Raw genomic sequence first — 18,559 nt, 5'->3', positions numbered from 1 at the left:
GGCACCTACTAGACCCAAGTAAAAGCCAGGAAATATAAAGAGGGAGCCATGCAGCCCAGGGAGACAGGACTGCACAAGGGCAAGGGCACGTGAACCTGATTTTAGCCCCAGAAAGCTACACCCTGGTCAAGCCAGGCCTTCCAGCTTTGTAATCCAGGACCATGGCTTTAATGAGGCACAGCTTCTTAATTACAGGTATGAATGGTTCCAAGAGAGAAAAGGCTGTGTTATCCAAGATGAAAGTTTTCTTTCAGGAGGCATTAGCACAGAACGGATGGATTAGTAATTTAAGAAATTTGGTTTTTTCTACACGTGCATTTTTATGCCATCTCTCCTGTATCCAAACCTTTCATCCACCCCCTGGGGCTTTAGAAAGCATCCTGAGAGGAGAAGTCACTTCCGCCAGTCAGAGCCTCCTGACCCCCTCCTGGGCAGCAGCCCAGCCAGCAGCTACACTACACTGTCTACATCAGCCCGTGAAGGGACGATGGCTCAGGCCATGGGGGGGAGGGTGGGAGGAGTGGGAAGGTGGGGTTGAAAAGGCCACCAAAGCCGAGGGGAGCCATCCCAAGTCACTCACCATCGCATTAGGCTTTCGGGAAGAGTGGTGCCACCCTGCTGGGGCGGGGGGCCCTGGGCCAACTTCAGGAACCTGAGCACAACCCTGACCCACTTCCTCCCTGCCGTAGTGACTCCCACATCCGCAGAGAAAGACAGACAGCGAAGTGCCCATTCTGGGCTGAAACCCCAGCCCAGAAGAGGAACCACTGCAGACATTGGATCAGTGGTCCCATTCTATTGATTGCACCTCTGCTATTTCTTTCAGATATGGCCTGCCTGCTCAGCCCCACTGTCTCTGCCCTAGTTCAGCCCTCACCTCCTCCGGTCTGCCCTTCCTGCCGAAAGAGCCTTCTCTGAGCCTCTAGGAGTCCTGTCTTTTGCCTCTCCAGTCGGGCCCCCAAGATTGAACCATGGGTCCTTCCTGAACCATGGGTCAGATTCTTACTCCCCTTCAGGGATTCCCTTCATCTGTGGGGAAAGCTCAGACTCCTTGGCCTGCCCCTCGGCATCATCTCTCCAGTGTCATCGCCCCCCACTCCAGGCCTGAGCCCAGAACACTGGGCAGAGTGTGGTCTGCATGTCACCTTGGCACAGAGACTAACTGCACCGTACAGGGCCACAGGGACCCCTCCTACCTCCAAGCCATGCTGTCGTCCCCTAACTCACTAACCCCAAGATGTGGTTAAAAGGGGTCTTCCACTCACAAGTGTGTGAGCTTGAGCCATCACGTGGCTGTTTTGGGCTTCTTTTGCTTCATCTGTAAAATGGGGGTAATCACAGGGCCTTCCTATCTCTTTGGTCTGGGGTGGGGATCAGATGACTTGATGCAGGTAAAGTGTTTAGAAGGTGCCAGGTGTAGGAAGTGCTCAAAGAGTGCCAACTCTCACTAGTGATTTTACCTTTCCTCGGTGCTTTGGGTGTCCAGGGCACCTAAGCCACACTGTGTAGGGGGTGACCATACCCAACCGCACTGGGGTTGGTCTGCATTGCAAGCCAGAGATCGAGGCAGGCTTCCACCTGCGAACAAGCTGAAGTGATTGCAGGAAGGCACGAGGTGATGGGCTGCCGCTGTGGGAAAGGATGAAGGTTGACATCTACCCTCCTGGCTCCTTCCTTGTCTGTGCGCCCCATTTGTGAGGCCCAGGACTGGGGCTGGAGGAATCAGTGGAACCGCAAAGCCCTCATCTGCTTCTATCCTTTGCAGTAATTCCCCGTGGGAGGCTCGGTGCATTCCTGTGGTCTGGGATTTCCCCACTTCTGCCTGATTACTTACTCTGCCTGAGGGTCTCACCCAGAGGTCCTACAAGCAAATGAATATGTGCCTCTCTGTACCGGGCCACATCTAACCTGCTCCACGTGCATGGCCAGAGCCCTCAGAGGGAAGGGGACATCCCAGGGTAGATGATTCCAACTTAACAGCTTCACAACCCAGAAATCATTCTCAATAAGCCTCACCCGCACTCCTGCCGGGAGGGGCAAGGGAGGTGAGCTGCAGGAGTCCCTTTTCCTGGAACTGCTTCTGGCATGGTTTCCCACAGCTGGCCACCTGGGTGTCGAGGGGAGCACGCTGTGGACAAAGGCCTGTGACAGCTTGCCGGAATGGAGGCTCAGGTGGGCTGTGTGGAGTGCCACGGGGTTCTCCGCTCACCCAGCCCCAGAGCAGGGAGGTCGTTCCACGCAGACACCACAGCTACAAGGAGGAGAGGTGGGGTGGGGGAGTTGGGACCACACAAATTTCCCTGAAACAGAGCATCAAAAAGCCTCCATCACTTGGAGATGGGAAGTTAGAAGCTAGTGATGGAATTTCAGTTCTGACACTTATGAACTAAACTAGAGCAAGTCTCAACCTATTTGAGCCTTAGTTTCCTCATGTGCAAAATGGAAATAATGACTGCTGTTCACTCCCTCAGGGGCCCCTAAATTTATTCATTTGTTCAGCTACTTATTAAACTGGGGTCACATGCCAGGCCTGAGGGGGGCTGCCAGGAGAAATCCCTCGGGTCCTGGCATCTCCAGGAACTCATAATCTAGCTGCTCTGATAACCACAGAAGCTCATATTTGTGAAAAAGCTTAGTAAAAGTGTGAAAATGCCAAACCACCAGCATCATTAACATGAAATGTCTCACTTTAAAAATAATCCGCCGAAAGGGACAAAATGTCGCTTAAATCTCACTGCTTCTCACACTTTAATGTGCATTAGAATCACCTGGGGATCTTGTTAAACTGGAGAGTCTGATTCGGAAGGTCTGGGGTGAACCTGAGATTCTGTATTTCTAACAAGTTCTCAAGTGCTGCTGCTGCTGCTGGTCTGTGGCCACATTTTTTTTTTTTTTTTTTGAGTTTACACGTCATTCTTTTTATTTTTATTTTTTAAACATCTTTATTGGAGTATAATTGCTTTACAATGTGTGTTAGCTTCTGCTGTATAACAAAGTGAATCAGCTATATGCATACGTATATCCCCAAATCCCCTCCCTCTTGCGTCTCCCTCCCACCCTCCCTCTCCCACCTCTCTAGGTGGTCACAAAGCACTGAGTTGATCTCCCTGTGCTATGTGGCTGCTTCCCACTAGCTATCTGTTTTACATTTGTTAGTGTATATATGTCAGTGTTCCTCTCTCACTTTGTCCCAGCTTACCCTTCTCCCTCCCGGTGTCCTCAAGTCCATTCTCTACATCTGTGTCTTTATTCCTGTCCTGTCCCTAGGTTCATCAGAACCATTTTTTTTTAGATTCCATATATATGTGTTAGCATACGGTATTTGTTTTTCTCTTTCTGACTTACTTCACTCTGTATGACAGACTCTAGGTCCATCCACCTCACTACAAATAACTCAATTTAGTTTCTTTTAATGGCTGAGTAATATTCCATTGTATATACGTGCCACATCTTCTTTATCCATTCATCTGTCGATGGACACTTAGGTTGCTCCCATGTCCTGGCTATTGTAAGTAGTGCTGCAATGAACATTGTGGTGCATGACTCTTTTTGAATTATGGTTTTCTTAGGGTATATGCCCAGTAGTGGAATTGCTGGATCATATGGTAGTTCTATTTTTAGTTTTTTAAGGAACCTCCATACGGTTTTCCATAGTGGTTGTATCAATTTACATTCCCACCAACAGTGTAGGAGGGTTCCCTTTTCACCACACCCTTTCCAGCATTTATTGTTTCTAGCTTTTTTGATAATGGCCATTCTGACGGGCGTGAGGTGATACCTCATTGCAGTTTTGATGAGCATTTCTCTAATAAATAGTGATGTTGAGCATCTTTTCATGTGCCTCTTGGCCATCTGTATGTCTTCCTTGATGAAATGTCTAGGTCTTCTGCCCATTTTTGGATTGGGTTGTTTGTTTTTTTGATATTGAGCTGCATGAGCTGCTTGTATATTTTGGAGATTAATCCTTTGTCAGTTGCTTCGTTTGAAAATATTTTCTCCCATTCTGAGGGTTGTCTTTTCATCTTTTTTATGATTTCCTTTGCTGTGCAAAAGCTGTTAAGTTTCATTAGGTCCCATTTGTTTATTTTTGTTTTTATTTCCATTTCTCTAGGAGGTTGATCACAAAGGATCTTGCTGTGGTTTATGTCATAGAGTGTTCGGCCTATGTTTTCCTCTAAGAGTTTTATAGTGTCTGGCCTTACATTTAGGTCTTTAATCCATTTCGAGTTTATTTTTGTGTATGGTGTTAGGGAGTGTTCTAATTTCATTCTTTTAGATGTAGCTGTCCAGTTTTCCCAGCACCACTTATTGAAGAGGCTGTCTTTTCTCCATTGTATATTCTTGCCTCCTTTATCAGAGATAAGGTGTGTGGCCACATTTTGAATAACAAGGTATTAGGTTAATGCTGAGCGATTACGGTTCATTAAATCCAAAATGTTACTTAGTTTATTCATTCAGCTAATTGCAGGATTTGGGGGGAGAAGAACATAGGATGGATAAATTTTGAGGGGGTTGCCTGACAGTGGGCAAGTTCTAGAATATGGGGCCTCCCTCAGTGGTGGCCACTGAGGATGGTCTAACCATCTACAGGACAGAGTGAGGCACAGGGGCATTTGAGGGAGGGGAGGTCTGGAGGAGGGAACAGGTGCACACACTTCATGGGCTCCTCAGCTGTGTCCCAGATGCTTTGTGGAAAGGCAGGCTGTCCCAGGGGCAAGAGGCTGGCCTGGATTGAGCACAGATCTCAGGCAGCTTCTTCTGGGCACCCTCTTCTCCCTACAAGTGTGCAAGGGGAGGAAGCTGGTCTTCGGTGGGTCTTACTTGAGACTGTTTAGATTCAGGGAACAAACTGGCTTAAGCCAGACATTATCCTAGGACAAAGCATCAACTCAGAGCCTGAGGCAGGGAACTCATCAGATCTCAGGAGGAGTGGGGTGGGGTGTGGCCCCTTCTTCAGCCCCTCTCTCCTCTCTTGTCTTTGTTTCTCTCTGTGTGTTCTCCAACGTGTCTACTGTAAGGCTGCAGAAGGGGTCCAAAGAGGGGGTGGATATGTACTGGGGTCATAAATTTGCCCTTGAAAGAAGTAGCCCACTCAAACACATGCTCTTTACAATAAGAATGGAGCTGGGGCACCTGGAAAATTCTCTTCCTTCACTTGATGAACTCTTTGCTCTAAAAATAAAGCCCATAAACTTGTTCAACAGCTGGAATTTTCCCTCTGAAGAGAGTACCTCGTCTGGCAGTTGACTTAAGCAGTTATTTGCAGCCTATAATTTTCACAAAAACAGTAGGGTGTGCCTGACGGGAGATGTTTTCTACAATCCCATGGAAAGAAAACAATGAGAAAACTTTGGAACAAAGCATGCTCTGATTCCATCAGAAAATCATCGACAATTCAGGGTCACGGCCAAGAAAGCCGTGGAAAGTTTTCAAGCAGACCTGTGAGGAGCTGGGAGCATTGTGCTTTGAGGGGACCATGAAGAGCACAGCCTGCAGGGTGCCTGGGTGGGAAGAGGTGGGAGAGGGATGCTGGAAGCAGGGGGGCCAGTAAGGAGGTGGTTGCAACAGCCCAGGTGAGAAAGCTCAAGGCCCACAGAGGCGGCCAGAGTGGAAGTTAGGAAGAAGGATCCAGGAGGAATCTGCAAAGGGAGAACCACCAGGGCTTGGCCCTGAATAAACTACACAGAAGGAGGGTCCAGGAGACAACCACAATCTTGAGGTACCAACTCCAGGTAACTGAAGAATATGGTCCAGGCAATGAGGAGAGGGCACAAAAGGATGGACAGATTTTTAACATGCTGGGAAGAGTTTTGTGGGGTCAGTAGCAATTTGAAAGTAGGCCTCTGTTTTTTGTCTGTGCAGGTCCTATACGTTCCTGGGCCTATAGGGAGGGATAGAGTTGAAGTGAACGAAGAGGATTGGTGACAGAAAGGAGATGCTGGGGACTCTACTTCTCAGGGACACTCCTCCTAGAGGCCTTTAGCACTGAAGCTTTCCTCCCCTCCCCCCAGATTGCATGAAAATAGCAGATCGAAGGCATTCCTGAGAACCCACCTGCATGGTTAGTTCACGCCCACATAGGAGGCCAAAGGAACCTGCCAGGCCAGCACTGGAGAGGGTTGCAATTCTCCCACGGGCTGGGGACACATACAATCCACACAGAGCTGAATATAATCAACTCCATGCAAGCCTCATGTCTGCCAACCTTCGTTCCCCTCAGACTGAACAGCAGGAGAGAACTCAGGACGATGAAAAGACCTTTGTGTTTTATTCTAAACTAGCTGACACACCTGGTGTGGCTTGGGAGAAAACAGTAACTGGATTCAACCCTGTGTCTTTCACGTGAGGGTTCCTACTTGAATCCACTAGTTATTTCCTCTGTCCAGATCTTTTTACTGCTGCTGTACATCTAAGACAATGGAGTAACGTGGCAGCTCTTCTCGGACCACAGTTTAGCTCCTTGGACTATCACTGACCGCCTCTTTGAGTGGTTCCTAGGCTTCTCAGAGTGTGTTTTACTTATACGATTGCTCTTAGTCAGTGTCGGCTAATGCTAGTTGCTATAAGAGAATAGCTCAACTCTCAATGGCTTAACACAGAAAAGGCCTATTTCTCGCTAACAGAAAATCCACAGTGGATATTTCTGGTTGGCCTGCTTTCCTGCATTGTTCTCCTCAAGAGGAGACTCAGGCATCCAGGCTCCTTCCACTGTGTGTCTCCACCATCACTAAGCCTTTCATATTTTACGGCCAGGCCTCTAAGTAGCATGTAACCATCTATTTTATATTTTATATAAGCATCCCAAAGATAGCTTCCAAATCTGGCAAAAACAAAAAACAAAAAAAAACTCCACCCAGCTTCTTTCACATGATGGGTTAATAGGAAAGAACTTTGTGTAGAAAAGATCACTTTGAGGAAGAAATGAAATGTTTGAAATTTGCCATTATGAAAACTGTCTACCCTTCTCACCTGTACAAATAAGGATGGATTCTCAGCTAGCTTCTAAACTCCTGGATAAAGATCAGCTACAGAAAGGCCATGTGGGCAGCACCTTCCTCCCAGGAATAGCCGTAACTTAGCTCCTATTCGTAGAGCTGCTCTTCTTTGCCAGGCCCTATCCTAGGCACATGACACATGTCACAGCTAATGCTCATGACAGTCTGCAATGTATTCATGAATACGCCCACTTTACAGAGGAGCAAACCGAGCATCTGAGAGGTTGGCTAACTGGCCCAAGATCACACAATTGTTACATGACAGTACTGGGATTTGATCCCAGACAGTCTGGCTCCAAGACCCCCACTTGTTTCACAACATAAGTCCGCTTTTCTCAGTGATCAAAACAAAACAAAACCAGAACCAGCAAAGGAGACAGCAGCGGCTTCAGAGGCCTCACACACTTTCATGCGGTCCATGGCAAATGGTAAATATTAGCATGTTGGAGCCATCTCTGCCCTTTGAATATCATGTCTGCTCTGGGTTCCGAGTGACAGTAATTTGAGGCTACAATTACCATTTCCTGCATTAGCTATGAGTACACACAGGTAGCAAAACTGCGAAAACCAGCTGTCCCTTGCAGCAGACGGTAGCAATTACATCAGACTCTGCTCACAGCCCTTTGCACTTACCAGCTCCAGCTGAGGCCAGGACAAAGTACTCGGGATCTCACAGTGAAGACAGACTTAGCGGTGGTGCCCCGGAGCCAGCTCGTACCAGCACATACCAGCCAGCTGTGCACACCTCCTCCCAACTCCATGGTCAATGTCATCATATTAGGAACTTTAAGTTGGCCATGGTGGGAGTATTTACACCACAGGAACTGGTAAATGCTGCAAATCGGGGCTTTTTTTTTAAACCCAGAGATCCAGCTGATGGTGTTCTTGGGAAAGATGTGTGTTGGGGAAGCAAGCAGATGTGCACTGAGGAATGGTAGGAAATAATAGTAATAATAATAGCAGCCAACATGAAATAAGCACTTACAGTGTTCCCGGCACCATGCTGAGCTCTTAAGTATTATCTCACATAACCCTTAGGAACCATATGATGTAGATATTATTTTTATCTCCATTTAAAAAGGAGAAAGCTTAAGTCCAAAAAAGGCTAAGTACATAGTAAGCCAAGATTCAAACTCAGGATTTCCAACAAATAATGGTGCCTTTTAACCACCACAGTGAACCTCTCAGCAGAGCAGTGCCTCTGGAATATGGTCCAGGGCCCCCTGCTTCAAAAGCACTGGGGCTGGTTTATTAAAATGCAGATTCCAGGGCCTTGCCCCTTATATACTGACACAGGACCTCTGAGGTGGGGCCCAGGACTCTGGATTCATATTGAGCTTGCTGGCAATTCTCCTGCTCACTAACGTTTGCAAATGAAGACTTATGGATTAAGATTTGGCCTCTAGCTGGGGTCTTCCCATAGCTTCCAACAAAATTTAGTGGGAAACCTGGCCAGAGAGTTGGTCTTGAAGTTGGGAGGGGCAGGAGGAACTGGCCCAAGAGCCCGAAGCTGGGGAGTCCAGACTCTGATGCTAGCTCTTTCCCCAGAGGCAGGTGAGTTCTCAGGCTGGGCAGGCTGAGTGGGCAGCAGGGCAAGGGCAGTGCCGGCAGCTGGTGTGCATCTGGGAGCTGGGGCACCCGAGGAGGTGACAGGGATTTTTATTTTACTGTCACCACAAAGAGTTGTGGGTTGAGATCTCAATTTACAAAGATTTTCAGTATGCGGAGCAAAATCTGCTGTGTGCTCTTTTCTTCTCAAAATGGAGTTTTGTACATTTTGTAATAATAAAATCACCTTGGCAGGACAGTCATGCAACCTAACTGAAAACACTATCCAGTGAAATGGCATTTTACCAACTTTCAGCAAAGCAAGTGTCATCTTCACAGGTATGGATTATCCTGTTCTCTCTACTTTTGCAGATGTTTGCAAGTTTCTATAATAAAAAATTAAAAAACAAAAAAGGAACCCATATATATAATCTATATTCATTTTCCCCAGTCCCTGCTGCCTGGGAGGCTGGAAGGTCCAAATCCCAGCAGCATGGGTCCAAAAAGAAAAAGATGTCCCAGCCCAAATCCCAACTGCCCAGGCCCTATCCTCTTTCCTCGAGCTCAGCCCCAGGCACCCAGGCCTCAAGCGCCATCCGTCACTCAACCCATATTTACTGTCCTTCTACTATGACGCCTGCTCCGTGCCAGGCCCTGCAGTCCAGAAATCAACAAGACAGGCCTGGTTCCCTGTCCCCATGACCTCACGGGCTAGCAGGGAAACAGACAATACACACATGGACAAATACTTGAGATCATTTCAGACTGATAAGAGCTACGAGACAGAAAAAAACAGGATGTTACGAAAGATAGGGATGGGGAGGCTGCTTTAGCTAAGGGGGTCATGGGAGGCATCTCTGAAGGGGTGACATGGGAGCAGGGACCTGAGTGTAGGGAAGCAGTGAACCATGAGGGTATCTCAGGGAAGCGCTCCACCCAGAGGGAACAGCAAGTGCAAAGGCCCTGAGGCAGGAGTGTGCTTGGGGGTATATGAGAAACAACAAAGAGGCCAAAGTGGCTGAAATGCAGCAAGCAGGAGAGAGAAGTAGGAACTGAGATCAGGGAGGTGGGCCAGGCAGAGAAGATCATGCAGGACCTTGCAGGCCTGGCAGGGAGCTTGGATTTTACTCTGAGTGGAGAGAGAGGGATGCCACAAACGCTCTGGTTTGCAGTGAGGAGAAGAGACATTAGGGGATAAGAGTGGTGGCTGGTGGATCAGATCGGAGATCACCGCAGTTTTTGAGGCAGCAGGTGAGGACAGCTTGGACTAGTGTGTCAGCAGAGGAGAGGGAAAGAGGAGGTCAGACTTGGGAAACTTTTGGAGGTAGAGGACTTGCTGACAGTGGAGGGGTAGAGGAAAAGCAGAATCAAGGACAACTCCTGGGATGGGGGTCTGAGCAACTGGGTGAAGAGAGAGGCTGAGCACTGAGAAGGGAAAATGTGGGTGAGGAACCACCGAGGAAAAGCAGAGGCCTGGTGATGGGGGAGAAAGAGGGCCAGAAAGTGAGTAGTGGAGATGCAACACGAGGCCAGAAAGAGAGGTCAGCAGGAGCCAAGCCCCACAGGGCGTCCTCTTTGGGCTGCAGAGCTGGCCAATCAGATGCGGTCAGGCCCCACCCCTCCCCCCAAGGACCACCCCTCCTCAGTAGCACCTGGACCGTGGGCTCAGTCTCCAAACACAAGCGTCGTGCCCAACAGGACATGAATAAAGGGAGCCACCCTGGCCAGCCTCCCACCCACTGCTCCGGGGGGATCTGCCCCCTCCCCAGCTCTGGCCCCCACACACTTCACCAGGGGGACCCCAGCCCAGAGCGTACTCACTGTACACTCACACCCACACCTCCCACATTCACCATATTCTCTTTGTGCGTTCCTCTGTCTACATGCTCAAACAGTAGCTGTTGCTGAATCCATCACACATTTTCCTTCCCCCATGAAGCTTTACCTGATCATTAAAGCCAAAACGGGCTGCTGCCCTTGCCCATCACTGCCCCGCGGTGTCCCCTCAGCTCTTTGAGGACACTTGTCATAGTGTCCCTGCCTGTCGTTTCTAGGGAGATGAGACACAGCCACACATCAGCAGCTTGAGGGAGGGACTGAGTCCCTTACATCTTCATCCTCCTGGGAGCTCTTCCTCCTTTAAGCCTCATCCTGGGCGGTACCTTCTGGATGTCCACGCAGCTCTAGGGGCCCCTTCTCCAGTGCTCCCACTGCATCCAGCACTTGCTTCCCCTAGAGCACTGGTCTAGCCGCCCTGAGTTTGTCCATCTCCTTGTAAACCAGGAGCCTCTCCATGCAGAAGAGCAATGATGGCTGAAGGGTGGTAAATACTGAGTATTTATTATGTGCTAGGCTGTGTGCTAAGTGCATTTTATGCTCCCACCCATCCTCTGATATGGGTAATATTGTTAACCCCGCTCACATATGGGGAAACTGAGGCTAGGAGAATATAAGTGTCTGTCTTCATACACTGGTGGGTAGCAGAACCAGGATTCGAATGGAGGTTTGTCTGAGATATCCTACCCTCGCTCTACGGTACATCCCACCCCCAATCCCAGGGGAGAGAGGGTCTGAATCACCTTTGGACCCTCAGCGCTCGGCACAAGTCACCAGGGGCCCAGGAGGCCCAGGACACACATCTCCCTCCAGGCTGCCCAGCCCAGAGCCAGGCCCTGCCCTGGGGAAGTGGCCAGCAGACAGGCCATATTTACCCAGGTGCCAGGTGTAACAGGCAGGGGGGTCTGGCCTCAGAGGCTGGGCAGCTTCTCACAGACAGGAAGCTGTCTTGGAAAAGAAAGGGCTGGACTGATGGCCAGATGGGCAGCTGGAATGAGACAGCTGAGTTCAAAGAGAGTGGTTGCAGGGTGACTGACTCCTGAGAACAAAGGGGGCAGTCGCTGCACAGATTCATCTGTGTCCCAACCAGGCCAGCACACCCTCAAGAGCAGCCTCTGCCACCCTGCCAGCAGCCAGGATGTACGACTTTGCCACGGGGGTCAGTCACCCATGAGGAGCTACTGACATCCCGATGCCCTCAGAAGGCCTAGCTCCATCTCCTAGGAGTGAAGGCCCAGTGCTTGTGCTGCTGGTAAACTTTCTGAGTGGATCAGCTCAGAGAGGCTAAGCTGCTTGTTCAAAGTCAGTGTGCAGGAGCCAGAGCCCAGATACAAACTATAAGGATGACCCCAGCCCACACTGTGTCCAGGCAGTTTTGTCCCGTCCTCTGTTTTTCTGAGCACGAAATGACAGTCTATCTAGCACGGTTTGGGACCTGCTGGGTACACCGCCCATGCTTTGTCATCCTTGCTGCTGCTGCCACCACCACCACCATCATCACCATGTGATCTCTAAGCTAAGAGGTGGGGAATATCTGCTGTGTCCTAGTTGCCTTCATATATTACCTCACTAACTCCCCACAGTGACTCGGGAGAGAAATGTGAATATTCCCACTTTCGGGATGAAGAAACCACAGCTCCGAGAAGCTGCAGAACATGCCCAAGACCCGCCACTGCTACGTGCTGGGGCTGCCTTCTCACTGAGCAGCAGCTCTGAGACTGCCACAAAGGCAGCTGCCCACCCTGCAGGGCCCGCTGCTCTCTGAGTCAGATCTAGAAAGTGCAGGCCCTAAACCAGATCAGGAGCTCTGAATCGGGTGGTCCAGACCAAGGGCCTGAGCACAGGCCTGCGAAGAAGACTGTGGTCATGACAACAGGAAAGGATTCCAGAGGCTGGCAGGGGGCAGTCAGGGCCCCAGAAACACTGGCCAATCCCTCCCAGGCCCAGGTCATCTACTCTCGGGCAAGAGTGCTCCTGGCAGCCCCCAGCGCCCCTTTAACCATCCCAGCCATGCCCACCTATATCAGAGGCCACCCTCAGCCGTCCTCCCAGCCCCTAACACCTGAACGGCAGTCAGGGACACCGGTGGGTTTGCATCATCAACCTAGACCGCACGCTGCAGTCTGCCTGACACCAGAGAGCTATCTAGATATTTATTTGGAAGCTGCCAGAAAACTCAGTTAAGAGCATAGTTTTGCCATCAGCCAGTGCTGGGTTTGAATCCTGCTTCTGCCATGTATTAGCTGTGTGATGCTGGACAAGTTATTTAACCTCTCAGTCCCTCTGTTTCTTTATCTATAAAATGGGGATAATAATAATACCTGGAAGAGTTAATAGAAGAATTAAATGAGATAATTCACAAAAGCTCTTTACACACTTCCTGGAACACAGTAAATAGAAAACAAAGAAAAAAACAAACAAACAAAAACCTAGCTAATTTTGATCCAACTTGACCCTTATACATGTCCCCTAAGGTAACTAGCTGAATAGCACTGACTCAAAAGTCAGAAGTCCTGAGTCTGTGAATTTATCGAAATGACCACATATCTCTGGGCCTCAGTTTTCTCTTCTTCAAATGGGGATGTTGCCACCATCCTACGCAATATTTGACAAGAATCTGCATTGCTGATGCACGAGGAAGATCTTTGGAAAGCCCAGAGCCTGGGAGAAGACTAGTTATAAACTGCCTTGTCCCCTAGATAGCTAATCCAGAATCTACCTGCTCTAGTTAAGGGCAGGACTGGGGTTGGGGATCGGATGTAACTTAGAGGCTGAGCTGGTTAAGAAAACAGCCTTGTTTTTCACCTGATTTGCCACCAATATACATATTCAGAGACTGTGTCCCACAGCAAAGCCCCACAGCAAGGAGACCTCCAGCTGGACCCCGGTGTGGGCAGCAGAGGCTGCTCTCCACCCCTGAGCCTCCTTAGCCTGGAGCAGTGCACAGACCCGTCACTAAAACCTAAGCCTTCTTCATGACTTCAAGCCAGGTCCAAAATGGATGTGACAGCTGGAACGCTAACTGAACAGTGCCAACTGACACAGATATTTGCCACATCTCAGGATGGAAATGTTTGCAAGAGTGTGACCTGCTGTAAAAACCAAACACTGAGCCTGGCATTGTGTACAGGTCACTGGAAGGGTACTCGCTTATGGGTGCTGGTGATTCTGCAACCATTTCCCTTCAGATCTGGGGGGCTGGCATACAGGGAAAGGATGCTCAAGGGCATGGTAGTGGGGACTGAGGAAGCATCTAGAGAAGAGCAAAGATGTCCCCTCGGCCAGACACTGTGCTGGGTGCTGAGGACACAGAGGTGACTATGACCATTCCATTCTGGTGGAGCCCACGGTCCATCACTGAGCATGTCACAGCATGGTGTCAGCGGCTCTAAGGAGGACATCCAGGGTGCTTGGGGAGAGTACAGCAGGGGGACACAGTAGACTGGAGAGTCAGGGAAGTTAGCCAGGCAGGAATGGGCGGCAGGGAAGACTGTGGGCAGCAGGATGTCAGGTGCATTACTTGACCTTGCTTTAAAAATGCCCACCCTGTTACAACACAGTGGGGTCGGGGTGGAAACAGCTCCTTGCAGACTAAGCAAGTGTGTGGTTCATCCTTGGCCTTGGCATCTGCAGCTGAAGAGGGTGAGAAACTGCTGTTCTCACCCCTGACTGAACCAAAGGGAGGCCTGGCTGGGCTGCCTTGTGCCGTTATCCCTGAGACATTCTTGGCTTGGAGATTGAGACGTGAAAAGCACCCCTGAGTAGTGATTGAAGTTTCCAGGTTTGCCTTTGGGGAAATTCCTCCAGATCTCAGACTTCTTGTCCTTTTATACTTTGGACAAAACAACACAAGCCTGCGCATCTGCCTCTGCTATTTTTGCCTGTGGGTCCCTGCCTGATATAAAATATTACCATCTTGTTCACTGCTCACTGTGAATGGCATTTTCATAGCCATTTCTATAGTGCTTAGATTTCTTGAGGTTTTTTTTTTTTCCAGGGCTGATGAGAGTGGCGAAGCGTTGTCAGAAGTGATGAAAAAGCTCAGGCAGGTCCAATCAAGAAGGCATTTTTTTCCCTGCATGTATCCAGAAAGGAGGCCTGTTTGGCATTTAACAGCATCTCTCAAAGTATGCTCCTTGGAGCCCCAGCTTCACACCAGCTAAAAGGTGTTTTGTGAGACAGGCGTCTCAAGATCAAGTTTGTTTGGAAAATACTTGATTAAAAATGTTGAACAGGTTTCCTGGCTTTGGGACTTCTCGGAGCCTTTCATATACAGATGGGCACTGAAAATCTCTGGGAAGAGAATATGGCACCCATGGGCATGGCCCAGACTGTATTATTTTCCCAAAGCTGCGTAACAAAGTCACAAACCGGGGGGGGGCTTAAAACAACAGAAATGTGTTCTGTCACAGTGCTGGAGGCAAGTTAGTAAAGGCAGTATCTCCAGACTCATCTTTCTCATCTGCACGTCAAAGTCCTAACACCTACCTCAGAGGACTGTTGTGAGGATTAAAGAGATAAACATGTAAAGCATGGAGCCCAGCACTCGGTACACAGTAAGGGCTTTAAGCAGGAGAGTGACATGGTCAGGTTAACTTTTTGGAAGAAAGTAATCACCCTAGTTTCTGTGTGGAAGATGAGCTGGCAGGGGCCAGACTCTGTCTTGATCGTGCTGGGCCCCATCTTGGGTACATCCCAGGAAACACCCCATACAGCCTATCTATCGGTCCATGATAATACACGTGTGTGAGGAATGCCCAAATCTGGACCATGCGAGGCCCTGCTCTGGGAACAGGGAGTCAGGGCTATCTGTCTGAACCACTGTCTGTCAGCTCAGACACCACCATGGGACATGGGCCAAGCTACCAAAAGTTTGGAGCCCACTTTCTCCTCTAAATGTGAGAGTAAGCCTCCCTCATTGTGTTCCTTACCAGATGAAATGAGGACTGAGTGACAATATGTGCAGCAAAGGGCTTTGTAATATGCAAGTTAGGGCTCAAGATGTGTGTGTGCTGGTGGTAGTAGTAGGGGTTATGCCCTTCAACATACTGCTCCCAGAAGGTCACCAAGTGGCCCTGTCAGGTTGTCTGGCTTACTGTGATCCCAAGGTGAGTGAGAACAGAGGCAATCATTAGAAAAAAATCTCGTTAAGATGTGAAGGTGTTAAACCTCAGCCTATGACCCCCAGATGAACCCATCCTTAGCTGTGTGCTGAGGCCTTTGATTGCCAGTGACCAAAGATGGTGCAGGGAAAGCAAGGTGGTGCACAGCCTAGGCCGAGTTGACCAGGGGAGGTGGCAGGGGATAGGTCACTCAGGTATCTTGATGAGGGGCCCAATGGCCGAAACTCTGAGGCAGGTGGGCATCACTGCCCACCGGCTGCTGAGGCTGGTGGCCGGGAACACACTGGGAATGGGGAGAGCTGTGGGTCTCCAGGTGACTCTGTGCAGATGAGAGGGAAGGGTGCCCATCACCGGATCTGTAGGCAGGACAGGACCCAGCAGAGCTGCCTGTCGATTCCAAGGCAGGAAAGCAAGCTCCCTATGGCCCTGGCTCCCCGTGATTTATGGGGGCCATAATGTCTCAACCTGCACCAAACCTGTGTTTAGAAACTGAAAGCAAGGGTAGGCCTGGGCCTCAGAGCATGTGCACAAGCGGCATCTACTGTGTTGCTGCTGGCAGAGCAACCCCCAGAGACCCCGAGGTGGGGAGCCCAGGTGTGCACTGGAGCCTGAGGGAACTTGAGAACTGTCTCTCTCTGACAGGGTGCCTGTGCTTTGACCTGCTTCTGGAACCAGTGCCTGTGAAGATAAAAGGGCACCTGCACATCAAGGGAAGAATTTCCAACCAGAGTTCCCTCTGGAACCAGGGTGGAGCCTTGGGAAGCAACAGAAAATAAAACCTAAGGCTGGACCCGGAAGCCATCCAGGAGGAGCCGCGGGGTAGCAGACACCCGGGGAGACCAGATGCCTGCCTGCACAGACCTTTCCAGACTGTGGCTCCTGAGCTGGCACCCCTCTTGTTCACTGCTTCTCCTCAACCCCAGCACAGTGCCTGATGTTTAGCACACGTTCACTCAATAATTGACAATGCCTGAAATTCACATTTTCAGTCCAACACCACTTTCTATGTGCCATGTGAAAAATGCTGATGGGGATGCAGAGATAACAAAATGAGAGATGATTAGAGTGAATAAGTCCTCAGGCCACGGAATTTAGGTTCTGCTTCCCCCACTTAATGGTCTCTGCAACCCCACAGATAAGAAGGTTGGTCATGATGGGTCCTACCCCTCTAGGTTGTGATCACTGCTGAGTCCATTAATAGGCAGTCTTTCACAATCCTGCACAGGGTATATGTTCAATAAATGCTGGCTCTTGATCATTTTTAATTGAGACATGAAATATATAAAATTTTATATAAAATAGAATGCATAGATCTTAAGTGTTTCATTTGATGAGTTTTGGCAATATAAACCTGTATAAACTGTATAAACCTATGTAGCCATCATCTAAGACAAGGTATAGATATGAGACATTTCCAATCACCCCAGAAAGGTCCCTCATACTCCTTTCCAGTCAATTTCTGTCTCCCTGCTCCCAGGGGCAACCGTTTTCTGATTTCCATCATCTTAGATGACCTTTGCTCATTCTAGTACTTCATATAAATGGAATCATATAGTATGTTCCCTGGACTTATTCTTCTATGTCTATGGTTTTTTTGCTCAGGATAATGTTTTTGAGGCTCATCCATGTTGTTGTAGGTGTTAGTAGTTTGCTGTTTTTTATTGGTGTGTAGTATTCCATTGTATGAATATATCACTTTTTTAAAAATCTATTCTTCTGTTGATGAACATTTGGTTTATTTCCAGTTTAGGGCTATTATAATAAAGTCTATTATAAACACTCTTGTACAAATCTCCATGTGAACATATGTTTTCACTTCTCTTGGGTAAACAGTTAGGAGTGAAATCACTGGGTCACAGAATAGGTATATTGTTGGAGGGCAGAGGGAACAAAAATTGCACACAGAACTGAGACGGGATCTTGAGACCAAAAAACAAGGCAGGCAGCTCCATGTAGTCAATGAGTTAGTTTAACGTACCCAACAGAGCGGGATCGGGCAGACAACAATCCAGAAGCATTCGCAGCTACACTCCACACTGCCAAGGGGCCACTGGGACAGATTTATAGTTAATCGATGGTATGGGGGTATGTGCCATACACGTACATTCCTACGTCAAGATTTATGAATAGGTAACTAGTCTCGTGGGCACCGGGAATGGGTCAGGGAAGGTCTTCATCATTGTTTGGAAACTAACAGAGCATAGAGGCCACCTAGACCTAACGATCATTAAACAATATTAACTACAAAGCCCTTGATGACAGAGAAGAGATTTACATAGTACAGCCCTGGGTATGGTCAGTGGAAGGATGGGAGGAAACAAACAGGCCCAAGATGGTGTCAGTTATGCTAACAGACGTACATATATGTTTATAAGAAACTGCTAAACCATTTTCCAAAGTGGCTGTATCATTTTAGATTCTCACCAGTAATGTATGAGAGGTCCAGTTGCTCCATACCCTCGCTAGCATTTGGTGTAATCAGTCCTTTTTCAATTTTAGCCATTGTATTGGGTGAGAAACAATATCTCAATGTGGTTTCAATTTGCATTTCCCTGATGACTAATGATGTTGAGCATCTTTTTATGTGCTTATTGGCCATTCTTATATCTTATTTTGTGAGATTTCCGTTCTCAGTTTTAAAATTGGCTTGTTTGTCTTTTTGTTTTGATCTGTAGAAGTTCTTGATATATTCTGAATATAATTCCTTTATCAGCTACGTGTATTTCATATATTTTCCCTTCTGTGGCTTACCCATTCATTTTCTTAACAGTATCTTTTGATGATGAAAAGCAGAAACTTTTAGCTTTGACAACGAATTTATTATTCTTTCCCTTTATGGTTAGTGCTTTTTGTATCTTGTCTAAAAATCTTTGCTTACACCAAGGCTGTGAAGATAGTCTTCTTTTTTTTTTCCTAGAGCTTTTGGAGTCTAGATTTTACATTTAGGTGTATGATCCATCTCAAATTGTTATTTTTTAAAATAGTTGTATTGATTAGAGCCATAAACACTAAGGAAACACTCTAGATTCTTTAGAAGATCAGACTTCACTTAAGCCT

At 48.3% G+C, this 18,559-nt stretch overlaps 1 long non-coding RNA gene across 1 annotated transcript; it reads left to right on the top strand.

Annotated features, from left to right (window-relative positions):
* The first annotated feature begins 937 nt into the window (after positions 1-937).
* LOC309623975 lies at positions 938-17,293 on the top strand. Its single transcript, XR_014241727.1, has 2 exons — positions 938-5,732; positions 16,145-17,293. It is a non-coding gene; the product is annotated as an uncharacterized lncRNA (long non-coding RNA).
* The last annotated feature ends 1,266 nt before the right edge of the window (positions 17,294-18,559 follow it).

Source organism: Balaenoptera borealis (genome assembly GCF_965194805.1).
Source record: "Balaenoptera borealis genome assembly, chromosome: 2".
NCBI classification, from domain to species: domain Eukaryota; kingdom Metazoa; phylum Chordata; class Mammalia; order Artiodactyla; family Balaenopteridae; genus Balaenoptera; species Balaenoptera borealis.
This window is presented reverse-complemented; position numbering and strand designations above follow the sequence as displayed.